General features: G+C 45.4%; 1 protein-coding gene across 7 annotated transcripts in view; it reads right to left on the bottom strand.

Moving 5' to 3' along the window:
• The window catches only part of CHST15 (carbohydrate sulfotransferase 15), an 81,654-nt gene that overhangs the window by 34,368 nt on the left and 34,463 nt on the right, over positions 1-12,823 (bottom strand). The gene's annotated exons all lie outside the window — the stretch shown is intronic.

Raw genomic sequence — 12,823 nt, 5'->3', positions numbered from 1 at the left:
GCCTGTGCCTTGACACGTCTGAGTGACTGGACCCCCCTATCCCAGGACTTGCAGTCATTCTCAGATTCATGCACAGTCAGTAACTATCGATTTGAGAGATTTGAGAGAAACATCAGTGCTGTTAAGTCAACAAAAAATCCAAGAAGGAGGGTGTTTAGGGTGGGAGCAGCAGAGAAAATGGTTTTTACTCTCCCAGTGGCACCAACAGTCTCTTAACCTAGAGCTAACATTTATTACTAGTTTAGGATGCAAAAGTTAATGAAAATTTAGAAACACTGAAATGATTCTCTCCTTCAGGAGAACGTATCCTATTAAAAATTTTTTTGACTTTAAGTAATTAAGCAATTAAATCCAACATGCAGTATTCCCCTAAGCAACAGGACACTTTAGACCCTAAAACAATTTTTCACTTTCATCATCCTGGGGAAAATATGATTCTTCAAAATCCACTAACAGAAGCCTGCGGTTATGAAATGTATTGTTGCCCAAATGACACTTCTTTGTGGATGTTGTAAAAAGAGCAAAAACAGGAGACCTCCTTAGTTTCCAGCAATGGTATAACAATGCTAACTCGCTAGCCCCTCGAGCCACAGCCATAGCTCTGGTTTCCTCACCAGTCAAATTAGGATGAAAAGTACCTCCCTTCCAAGCGTGTAACAAGTACTGTATCAGCTAATGCATGTGAAGACTTTGCATGATGCCTACACATATTTAGCATCCCATAAAAGGGAGATAACATGAATAATAATAGCATCATCAATGACCATTACTCTTATTTTTTAATTGTCAACGAATGCCAAGCACATGTGAAGTGGAATCAAGGATGGGTGATCCCATCCCATTATTCTTCCTTAGCACCTGAGAGTTACCCAAGGGTGGCGGACTCACCTCCGATTCTGCATACACGCACCCCCTCCAACAATCCTAGAGAAGGTGATATGAACTAACCCTGCGTGAATCCCCCTCTCATATTGGCTGAAAGGCTGAACAGTCAGAACTCACCAGCAGAAATATTCCCTTCCCTTGGACCGAAAGGCTCATGTTTTGTCAAAACGCAATGACCAAAAAAATAGCCAAGCAGTTTCCTAAAATGTCTTCCACAAAATGTCCTGCGTGTTGTCGACAGGTCTTCAGTGCTTAAATTACCCGGAGAAAAGGTGAGATGGACCAAACTACACAGACTTCTTTAGAGCAGGACTTTACACAGGAGAAGAATATAATACACAACGTTTCCAAAACATAATTGGCCAAAGAACTCTCACTACTGTCTCAAGGAAGCAGTTTGAGGAATGCTTGTGAACAAAGGCTGAGATACGGGTCAGAGCAGTTCGGAGAAGCGCAGAGGAGCAGGGGCTGTGGGAGGGTTCGGCCCAGAACCAGGCCAGTGCCGCCGGCTCATCCCAGAGGGCACTGGGAGGGACGTGCCGGGAGCCTCAAGGCTCGAACCCCTGCCCCCAACTTGTTCAACCACCCCTGACCCATCACTGGGTACAAACAATTCTCCCCACCAGGAGAAACAACAGGGCAAGCTCCCCTACTTAGAAACCCCCTCACTAGGCCAAGACATTTTTCACACGCCAAAAACAAGGCCAAGCGGGGTTAAAATGAGGCTCCAACCAGCATCGCAGCGGGGAGCCAGTCGCACCCTTCTGTCTCTCTGGCTACAGGAGGCCTAATTCAATTTTTTTTCCAAACATGGTCTTTGAAGCTCCAAGACAAGAATGTACAAAATCTGGACCCAACAGGATGGGCAAAACATTCCTCGACAAGAACAAAGCTTTCCTTTGACAAGCAAAATAAACAAATAGACCTGAGTAGGCAGAGACGCTGACAGTCTCAACCGAGAGGCCTGGGAGAGGCCTGGGACGTGGTGAGCCAGAGGATTTGTCCCCTGGGCAGGCTGCACCCTCCAGCCAGACCTCCCACTCAACGTCTCACTTTTTTTTTTTAAATGTTTGGCTGTGTTGGGTCTTCGTTTCTGTGCGAGGGCTTCCTCTAGTTGCGGCGAGCGGGGGCCACTCTTCCTCGCGGTGCGCGGGCCTCTCACTATCGCGGCCTCTCTTGTTGCGGAGCACGGGCTCCAGACGCGCAGGCTCAGTAGCTGTGGCGCACGGGCCCAGGTGCTCCGCGGCATGTGGGATCTTCCCGGACCGGGGCACGAACCCGCGTCCCCTGCATCGGCAGGCAGATTCTCAACCACTGCGCCACCAGGGAAGCCCCACGTCTCACTTTTTAAATGTAAAACGGGAAGCAGAGAACTGGGGAGACAATTTCAGACGCCTTAAGGGCCTCAAAGAAACTCTCTCCTGTAATTCATTCATTCCTCCCTTCGGTGATTCACCAGGTCCCTTCTGAAGGCAGACTGTGCACTGGGCACTGCCCCAGATGCAAGTCCAGGTGTGGAGGCCTGAAACCAGGATGTGATGGGGGGTGTGATGTCATAAAAAATACGTATTTGGTCTTTGTCCCCTGTTCCTGGCGCAGAGCTTCTAAAACCCTTGGAACTTCCTGAGTGACGGGTGACGGGGACAACACCTTTTGTTATTCATAACAAGCCCCTTTCAACCACACCTCAGTTTCTGCTTGTGGGGTGACTGCTGCCGGAGCCCCCAGACAGCTTCCGGATGGGGCTGGTAGCCAGGAAGACCAAACCTTGATGAGAAGCTTGGAACTTTCAGCCCTGCCTCTCCAACCTCCAGGAAAGGGAGAAGGCTGGAGATTGAGTTAATCACCAATGGCCAAAGATTTAATCACTCGTACCTACACAATGGAACCTCCATTAAACCCCCTAAATGACAGGATTCCGGGAGCTTTCTAGTTGGTGAGCCCATGGCAGTGCTGGGTGGGTGGTGCAGCCAGAGAGGGCATGGAAGGTCCAAGACCCTCCCCGCAGGCTGCCCCGTGCATCTCCTCCCTCTGGCTGTTCTTGTATTAATCTCCTTTGTAATAGTCAGGAAGGCACTTTCCTGAGTTCTATGCATCATTTTGGCAAATTATGGAACCTGAGGAGGGGGCTGTGGGAACCTCTGCATTTGCAGCCAATTAGGACAGAAGTGTAGGTAGCCTGGGGGCCCAAGACTTGTGACTGGGGCCTGAAGTGGGGGCAGACTCAGAGGACTGAGCCCTTGACCTATGAAGTCTGTGCTAATTCCAGGGAGTTACTGCAAGAATTCAACTGAATTGTAGGACACCCAGCTGGTGTCTGAAGAGTTGGAGATTTTGTTGGTGTGGGAAAAAACCCGGGGGTGCTCTCTTGGAGGAAAAAAATGTAAAACTATCTTACACTTACAAATTCCATCAAAACATATGGCCAGCGTATAGTACGTCAAATACTTGATTAAAAACAACAGCCAGGGCTTCCCTGGTGGCGCGGTGGTTGAGAATCCGCCTGCCAATGCAGGGGACGCGGGTTCGAGCCCTGGTCCGGGAAGATCCCACGTGCCACGGAGCAGCTAAGCCCGTGTACCCCAACTACTGAGCCTGCGCTCTAGCGCCCGCGAGCCACAACTACTGAAGCCCGCGCGCCTAGAGACCGTGCTCCGCAACAAGAGAAGCCACTGCAATGAGAAGCCCATGCTCTGCGGCAAGGACCCGACACAGCCAAGAATAAAAAAATAAAAATAAATTTATTAAATAAATAAAAACAACAGCCATATAACCAGGTGAATACATTGCTGTGAGCTTTGTTAAGTGCAGGACCTGGAGCTTGGAGGCTTCCAGGCCACCCCTGTCAGCCTCGACAGCTATGGTGCAGGAGTGACCATGACAGGGAGGGCTTTTCTCCACCTTGAGCTTATATTCCACCAGGAGTCAGGGGCTGCAGGGCAACAGACAATAAAAAGTCACAAATGAGTAACACCATCTCAGATGCTAATAAAGGGTAGGAAGACAATATAAAGGGAGAAAACAAGGAAACCCCTGAACAGAAGCTCTCAATGCCACACCAGGGCCGGATAATTCTTTGTTGTCAGGGGCTGTTCTGTACACTGTAGGATGTTTAGCAGCACCCCTGGCCTCCATCCCCTGGGAGAGCTGATGCCTTAGAGGAAGGGGAGACAGAGTAGAGAGGATGGCCAGGAAAGACCTAATTCAGGAGGGGACCTCTGAATGATGAGAAGGAAGCCAGCTGTGTGGAGATCAGGGAAGTAAAGACCCCATGAAGAAGAGAAGCTGGAGATCAAAGCCCATGGGGACCACCAGGAGAGCAGAGACCGCTGGGCTAGGCGGCAGGTGTGGGTGGGGAAAACGGATGGGAGAAAAGGCAGGGACAAGACTATGGAAGGCCTGGAAGGCTGCGTCAGGGCTAGGATTTGTCCAAACACAAAGAGTATTTGAATTTGCCCAAATACATAGACGGCACACCATGTATGGTTTCCGAAAGATCTTTAAAATAAATATAACTATGAACTAACATAACTCGGTGAAGAAAAATCAAATTCATGTGACTGGATTGAAAGGAAAATGGATTGCTGCTTTTTTCCTGGATTGGCCTTTTCCATATGCTACAACTTATCCCAGGAACAGTCATTCCGAAACCTAACACTCGGGTTATTCTTTCTTAAGAAATAAGCAATGGATATCACTGCACTTCACCTGTCTGGAATGTCCACATTTTGGTGCCAGTGGACTCAGATGAGACAGGACCCTGGGCGCTCCATTTAATACCATTCAGGTATTAAACCAGAATTCGCAGGTATACATTTCAACGAGATTGCTCCCCAGCCTGGGCTCAGTACTGTGCCCTGTGGATGCAGGCTGTAATTGTGGGAACCTAGTACCACTGTAAGAGATCACATAACTGGTCCCAAAATAGAAAGCGTTCAATTACCCAGCCCTGGCTAGGATGGCCCCTATTAACCTCTGCACCCCAAGCGTCATTAGCAAGCCGTTTATAGCAAAATTGTAATCGAGAGACCCAGATATACCACTTCAGATTAAGTAATTGAATGCCCCCTCAGTGTAAGATCGATAAAGGGCATCCAATTTCACCCTAGGAAAAACTTATTAAATTATTGTAGCTCTAAGCTGATACGGCAGAAGAAAGATGAACAGAACTTCCAAAGAAATCTGGGTGAATTTAAATAAATAGCTTCATTTAGGTAGAACGTTTACATCTGCCCTCTGGGAGTAGAGGGGAAAAAAATAGCTCATTGCATTATTTTACTTTAATGTTTTAAAGAAAAAAAAAATTGATGGGCCTTAATTAACCTTTACGAAAACACAAAGCCTTTTTCTGATTAGTACGTCTAACTGCTGACACTTCTCTTTGGGCTATGCATATGGAAATAAGTTTTTTTCAAGGAATATTAATCAACAAGTGGCAAAAGGAACATCTCTCACATTTAGAGTTTGTCACTGGGACTGAGACGAAAGCTAACAAGACTGGAGGGTTCCGGACAAACAACAGATGAGCAGCTTCAATCTCATACCTGGATTTTACGCCTTTGACCACATCACAGTCAGTGGACAGGATAAAGCTACATTCCTCAATTAACACTCATTGGCCGACAGCGCAGTGGGAAGAATGCAGTCAGCAGTCACGTGGGCCAGGACGCTAACGTTGTGTCCACCTAGTGACCGCAGACAAGTCCCTTAAGTGATCTGGGCCTCTGTGTTCTCAAAAGTCCTTGACGATAGTAACAGATCACATACAGCGCTGGAGCCTGGGTGCTCAAGCAGGGTTACCCGGCTTTGACCTTGAGCAAGTCCCTAAACCTCTCTCCTCCCGTTTCCTTGGATGGAAACTGGGAATGACCTTAGGGTCTATAATATCATAGCACTGCTGTGAGCATTACATGGAACAATTCATGTCAAGCGCGTACAAGCATCTGGCTCACAGTAAGTGCTAAGTAAATGTTAGTTATTATTATACATACATAGTCCTGGCCCACAATAAGTATTGGATAAGTAGCAGTTTATGACTATTTATGGCAGATTGCATCGTGGTTCAAGTTTCTTATCCCTCCCTATATTCACCAGCTTCACCACGTAAATGACATTGCAGTTCCTCCGATCAAAGGAGTGGAATACATTTCTCCAGCCTTTGGCTTGGGTTTGGAAACTGCTTTGGCCAACAGAATGAGGCAGCAGTGATAGCAGTCCAGTCCGAAGCCCAGGCCTTAAGACGGGTCGAGTGTGTCCGCCTACCCTCTGCACCTTTACCATCGCTGTGGGAAGAACATGGCGGCTTGGCCAGGAGGAGGATGAGAGACACATGGACCAGAGCCGCCTGGCTGAGCCCAACCTGGAACCGCCAACACCCTACTGACCCCCAGCCAATCTCTACAGACATATGAGAAATAATAAACGGTTTCTGTTTTAAGTCACCAAGTCTTGTTTTCTTATGTGATAAGTGTTAACCGAAGTTACATCCCAGGGAGAGGACTGGGGTTGGCTGCATGAACACAGCCTGAAGGGGGCTAGTGCACCACAGCTAGCCAGGAGGGAGTCCGGGAAAAATTCTGGACCTGCCTAAGAGTCAAGAGGCCATTGTTTCGGGGTGTGCGAGGAGAGGGGATTCAGAGCGCCGCCTAAACGAGCTCCAGAGACGGGCGTGAGCCGCGGCTGTCAGCACAAACCCCAGAGATGGGCATGAGACGCTAAGGCTGCTGCTGCCGCCACCAAGAAGCCTGTGTGCGAGCACAGGTCACCGTCCACACCTCCCCTCCTGGGAGCCTGTGCAGCCCGCCACTGCCAGGGTCCCGGGATCCAGGGACAATTTCCCCGGGAGAATGCACGGCACGCCTCAGCTTGGTGCAACGTCACACCGGCCTCTGCCGCCGCAGGCTCACCCCGCATCCGTACCCCTCCCTCCCTGGCCTGAGTGAGCCAGAGCCCCCGAATCAGCTGCTCCTTTAACCCCGTCCTGTCTGAGCAAAGAACAGATGCCCTCAGGTGACCTACACGCAGAGGCGAAGCCAAATCCAAAGCTGAACCCCAGGAGCTGTACGAACAAAGAAGAGAAAGGGAAATCTCTCCCAGCAGCCTCAGGAGCAGCGATTAAATCTCCACAATCAACTTGATGTACCCTGCATCTGTGGAACACCTGAACAGTCCACAAATCATCCCAAAGTTGAGGCGGTGGACTTTGGGAGCAACTGTAGACTTGGGGTTTACTTTCTGCATCTACTTTGTTTCTGGTTTTATGTTTATCTTAGTTTAGTATTTAGAGTTTATTATCATTGGTAGATTTGTTTATTGATTTGGTTGCTCTCTTCCTTTTTTTAATATATAGATATATATTTTTTCTTCCTTTTCTCTTTTTGTGAGTGTGTATGTGTATGCTTCTTTGTGTGATTTTGTCTGTATAGCTTTGCTATAACCACTTGTCCGAGGGTTCTGTCTGTACTTTTTAAATTTTTTTGAATATAGTTTTTAGCACTTGTTATCATTGGTGGATTTGTTTTTTGGTTTGGTTGCTGTCTTCTTTCTTTCTTTTTAATTTTTTAATTTTAAATAATTTTTAAAAATTTTTTATTTTAATGACTTTATTTTCTCTTCCTTCCTTCCTTCCCTTCTTTCTTTTTTTTTCTCCCTTTTCTTCTGAGCCATGTGGCTGACAGGGTCTTGGTGCCCCAGCCGGGTGTCAGGCCTATGCCTCTGACGTGGGAGAGCCAAGTTCAGGATATTGGTCGACCAGAGACCTCCTGGCTCCACATAATATCAAATGGCGAAACCTCTCCAAGAGATCTACATCTCAACGATAACACCCAGCTCCACTCAATGACCAGCAAGCTACAGTGCTGGACACCCCATGCCAAACAACTAGCAAAACAGGAACACAACCCCACCCATTAGCAGAGAGGCTGCCTAAAATCATAATGAGGTCACAGACACCCCAAAACACACCACCGGACGCAGTCCTGCCCACCAAAAAGACAAGATCCAGCCTCATCCACCAGAACACAGGCACCAGTCCCCTCCACCAGGAAGCCTACATAACCTACTGAACCAACCTTACTCACTGGGGGCAGACACTAAAAACAACGGGAACTATGAACCCGCAGCCGGTGAAAAGGAGACCCCAAACACAGCAAGTTAAGCAAAATGAGAAGACAGAGAAATACGCAGCAGATGAAGGAGCAAGATAAAAACCCACCAGACCTAACAAATGAAGAGGAAATAGGCAGTCTACCTGAAAAAGAATTCAGAGTAATGATAGTAAAGATGATCCAAAATCTTGGAAATAGAATGGAGAAAATACCAGAAACATTTAACAAGGACCTAGAAGAACTGAAGAGCAAACAAACAATGATGAACAACACAATAAGTGAAATTAAAAATTCTCTAGGAGGAATCAATAGCAGAATAACTGAGGCAGAAAAACGGATTAAATGACCTTGAAGATAAAATAGTGGAAATAACAACCTCAGAGCAGAATAAAGAAAAAAGAGTGAAAAAGAAACAAAGGAAACAACAGCAAAGATCAATAAAACTAAAAGCTGGTTCTTTGAGAAGATAAACAAAATTGATAAACCATTAGCCAGACTCATCAAGATAAAAAGGGAGAAGACTCAAATCAATAGAATTAGAAATGAAAAAGGAGAAGTAACAACGGATATTGCAGAAATACAAAAGATTATGAGAGATTACTACAAGCAACTCTATGCCAATAAAATGGACAAAATCTTAGAAATGCACAACCTGCTGAGACTGAACGAGGAAGAAATAGAAAATATGAACAGACCAATCACAAGCAATGAAATTGAAACTGTGATTAAAAATCTTCCAACAGGGGCTTCCCTGGTGGCGCAGTGCTTGAGAGTCCGCCTGCCAACGCAGGGGATGCAGGTTCGTGCCCTGGGCCGGGAGGATCCCGCGTGCCGTGGAGTGGCTGGGCCAGTGAGCCATGGCTGCTGGGCCTGTGCGTCCAGAGCCTGTGCTCCATGGCGGGAGAGGCCACAGCAGTGAGAGGCCCGCGTACCACAAAAACAAAACAAAACAAACAAAAAACATCTTCCAAAAAACAAAAGCCCAGGACCAGATGGCTTCACAGGCGAATTCTATCAAACATTTAGAGAAGAGCTAACACCTATCCTTCTCAAACTCTTCCAAAAGTTAGCAAAGGGAGGAACACTCCCAAACTCATTCTATGAGGCCACCATCACCCTGATACCAAAACCAGACAAAGACGTCACAAAGAAAGAAAACTACAGGCCAATATCACTGATGAACATAGATGCAAACATCCTCAACAAAATACTAGCAAAGAGTATCCAACAACACATTAAAAGGATCATACACCATGATCAAGTGGGGTTTATTCCAGGAATGCAGGGATTCTTCAATATATGCAAATCAATCAACATGACACACCATATTGACAAACGGAAGAAGAAAAACCATATGATCATCTCAATAGATGCAGAGAAAGCTTTTGACAAAATCCAACACCCATTTATGATAAAAACCCTGCAGAAAGTAGGCATAGAGGGAATTTTCCTCAACATAATAAAGGCCATAAATGACAAACCCCCAGCCATCAGTGTCCTCAACGGTGAAAAACCGAAACCATTTCCACTAAGATCAGGAACAAGACAAGGTTGCCCACTCGCACCACTCTTATTCAACCTAGTTTTGGAAGTTCTAGCCACAGCAATCAGAGAAGAAAAAGAAATAAAAGGAATCCAAATCGGAAAAGAAGAAGTAAAGCTGTCACTGTTTGCAGATAATATGATACTATACATAGAGAATCCTAAAGATGCTACCAGAGGGCTTCCCTGGTGGCGCAGTGGTTGAGAATCCACCTGCTGATGCAGGGGACACGGGTTTGTGCCCCGGTCCGGGAAGATCCCACATGCCGCGGAGCGGCTGGGCCCGTGAGCCATGGCCACTGAGCCTGTGCATCCGGAGCCTGTGCTCCGCAATGGGAGAGGCCACAACAGTGAGAGGTCCGTGTACCACAAAAACCAAAAAAAAAAAAAAAGATGCTACCAGAAAACTACTAGAGCTAATCAATGAATTTGGTAAAGTAGCAGATACAAAATTAATGCACAGAAATCTCTTGCATTCCTATACACTAATGATGAAAAATCTGAAAGAGATATTAAAGAAACACCCCCATTTACCATTGCAACAAAAAGAATAAAATATCTAGGAATAAACATACCTAAGGAGACAAAAGACCTGTATGCAGAAAATTATAAGACACTGATGAAAGAAATTAAAGTTGATACAAACAGATGGAGAGATATACCATGTTCTTGGATTGGAAGAATCAACATTGTGAAAATGACTATACTACCCAAAGCAATCTACAGATTCAATGCAATCCCTATCAAACTACCACTGGCATTTTTTACAGAACTAGAACAAAAAATTTCACAATTTGTATGGAAACACAAAAGACCCCGAATTGCCAAAGCAATCTTGAGAACGAAAAATGGAGCTGGAGGAATCTGGCTCCCTGACTTCAGACTATACTACAAAGCTACAGTAATCCAGACAGTATGGTACTGGCACAAAAACAGAAATATAGATCAATGGAACAGGATAGGAAGCCCAGAGATAAACCCATGCACATATGGTCACCTTATCTTTGATAAAGGAGGCGAGAATATACAACAGAGAAAAGACAGCCTCTTCAGTAAGTGATGCTGGGAAAACTGGACAGCTACATGTAGAAGTATGAAATTAGAACACTCCCTAACACCATACACAAAAATAAACTCCAAATGGATTAAAGACCTAAATTTAAGGCCAGAAACTATCAAACTCTTAGAGGAAAACATAGGCAGAACACTCTATGACATAAATCACAGCAAGATCCTTTTTGACCCACCTCCTAGAGAAATGGAAATAAAAACAAAAATAAACAAATGGGACCTAATGAAACTTAAAAGCTTTTGCAAAGCAAAGGAAAACATAAGCAAGACAAAAAGACAACCCTCAGAATGGGAGAAAATATTTGCAAACGAATCAACGGACAAAGGATTAATCTCTAAAATATACAAGCAGCTCATGCAGCTCAATATCAAAAAAACAAACAACCCAATCCAAAAATGGGCAGAAGACCTAAATAGACATTTCTCCAAAGAAGATATACAGGTTGCCAACAAACACATGAAAGGATGCTCAGCATCACTAATCATTAGAGAAATGCACATCAAAATACAATGAGGTATCACCTCACACCGGTCAGAATGCCATCATCAAAAAATCTACAAACAACAAATGCTGGAGAGGGTGTGGAGAAAAGGGAAACCTCTTGCACTGTTGGTGTGAATGTAAATTGATACAGCCACTATGGAGAACAGCATGGAGGTTCCTTAAAAAACTAAAAATAGAACTACCATACGACCCAGCAATCCCACTACTGGGTATATACCCTGAGAAAACCATAATTCAAAAGGAGTCATGTACCACAACGTTCATTGCAGCTCTATTTACAATAGCCAGGACCTGGAAACAACCTAAGTGTCCATCGACAGATGAATGGGTAAAGAAGATGTAGCACGTATATACAATGGAATATAACTCAGCCATAAAAAGAAATGAAAATGAGTTATTTGTAGTGAGGTGGATGGACCTAGAGTCTGTCATACAGAGTGAAGTAAGTCAGAGGAGGAAAAACAATGTCACACATCAGGTTATTTTCTGGCAAAATGTATATTTACAAGAACCACAGCTGTTATGTTTTAGTTATCAGATGACTGACCACATTTTCCCCAGTCCCTGATGAACCTTCCTCCCTGCCTATTTTTAGTCACTATAATTTCCTCCTTGCTCGTCTCCTTGAGCAAGCCCTTCCTGCATCCTGTGCTCATGGTTTCCTTGCCAGATTTCGTCTTTCCTGATGACTAAGACACCTTCTCCGTGCTTTGTCTAAAACAGGGATTCTCAGACTGTGACCTGCGGGATCTTCCTGGCTCACTCAAAATGTGTGTCCACACAAAACACAGGCAGCTTTTTAGAGTTATTTTTAAAGCGTACTTGACTCGACATTAAGTTCATCATCAACATTTTATTTGTTAGTAATGTGACCACTTCACATGCTTTACAGTCTAGAAAACACACTCTAAACTATTATTTCATTACATAAAATATATCTTTAAGAAACAGGCATTTTCTCTGAGACCAAATCTCCACAAATATGCAGCCAGCTCCTCCTCTGCATCTGGCCTGGGGAACCAAATGATTTGCAACTTGGTAGAAAGTTGGGATGCAGCGAAAATGTTCCCTGAGCAGTCATAACAAAGCCTCACAGGAGTCAGACTGCCAAAGGACTCAGGCAGACTTGCATTTCAATCCGACTCAAGTCTGTGCCGGCTTTCTGATCTCAGGTAACTAACTTTACCATTCCGTGACTTTACTTCCTCATCTGTAAAATGGGAATAAAACTATCTCCTCCCAGCGTGGATGTGAAGAGGAAATGAGATAACATACAGAAAATGCTTAACCCGGCATCTAGCACACACCAAGCCACAATAAATGACATGTATTCTTTGTACTCTTATAGGAGAGGCCCTCAGACCTTCATTCCAGGCTACCTGCTTTCAGTGTATATATAGTTCTAGCACAGATGTCTGATTTTCCCGTCTGCAACTCATCTGAAGTAATGAGTGGCGAGAGGCAGGTGGCAGCTACAGGCAGGCACACGGATGCAGGAGTAACAGCCAAGTTTTATAGTCGAAACAAGATGTTAAAAAGCAGAGCTGACTGGGATCATTCAGGTGCCTCAATAACCAGGGTGGGGAGCCCTGGAGAGCCTGGGACAGCTGTGGGTATACCCTGGGAAAAGCTTACCCGCTTCACAGTGATCATCTGTCTCCAACAAGGCAGCAAGCCACGGAGCGTGGCCCCTGCGCTGAGATTCCCAAGCGTG

The sequence above is a fragment of the Kogia breviceps genome, chromosome 2 (genome assembly GCF_026419965.1).
Source record: "Kogia breviceps isolate mKogBre1 chromosome 2, mKogBre1 haplotype 1, whole genome shotgun sequence".
NCBI classification, from domain to species: Eukaryota; Metazoa; Chordata; class Mammalia; order Artiodactyla; family Physeteridae; genus Kogia; species Kogia breviceps.
Note: the sequence above shows the minus strand (reverse complement) of the source record. Positions and strands in the feature narration are given on the sequence as shown.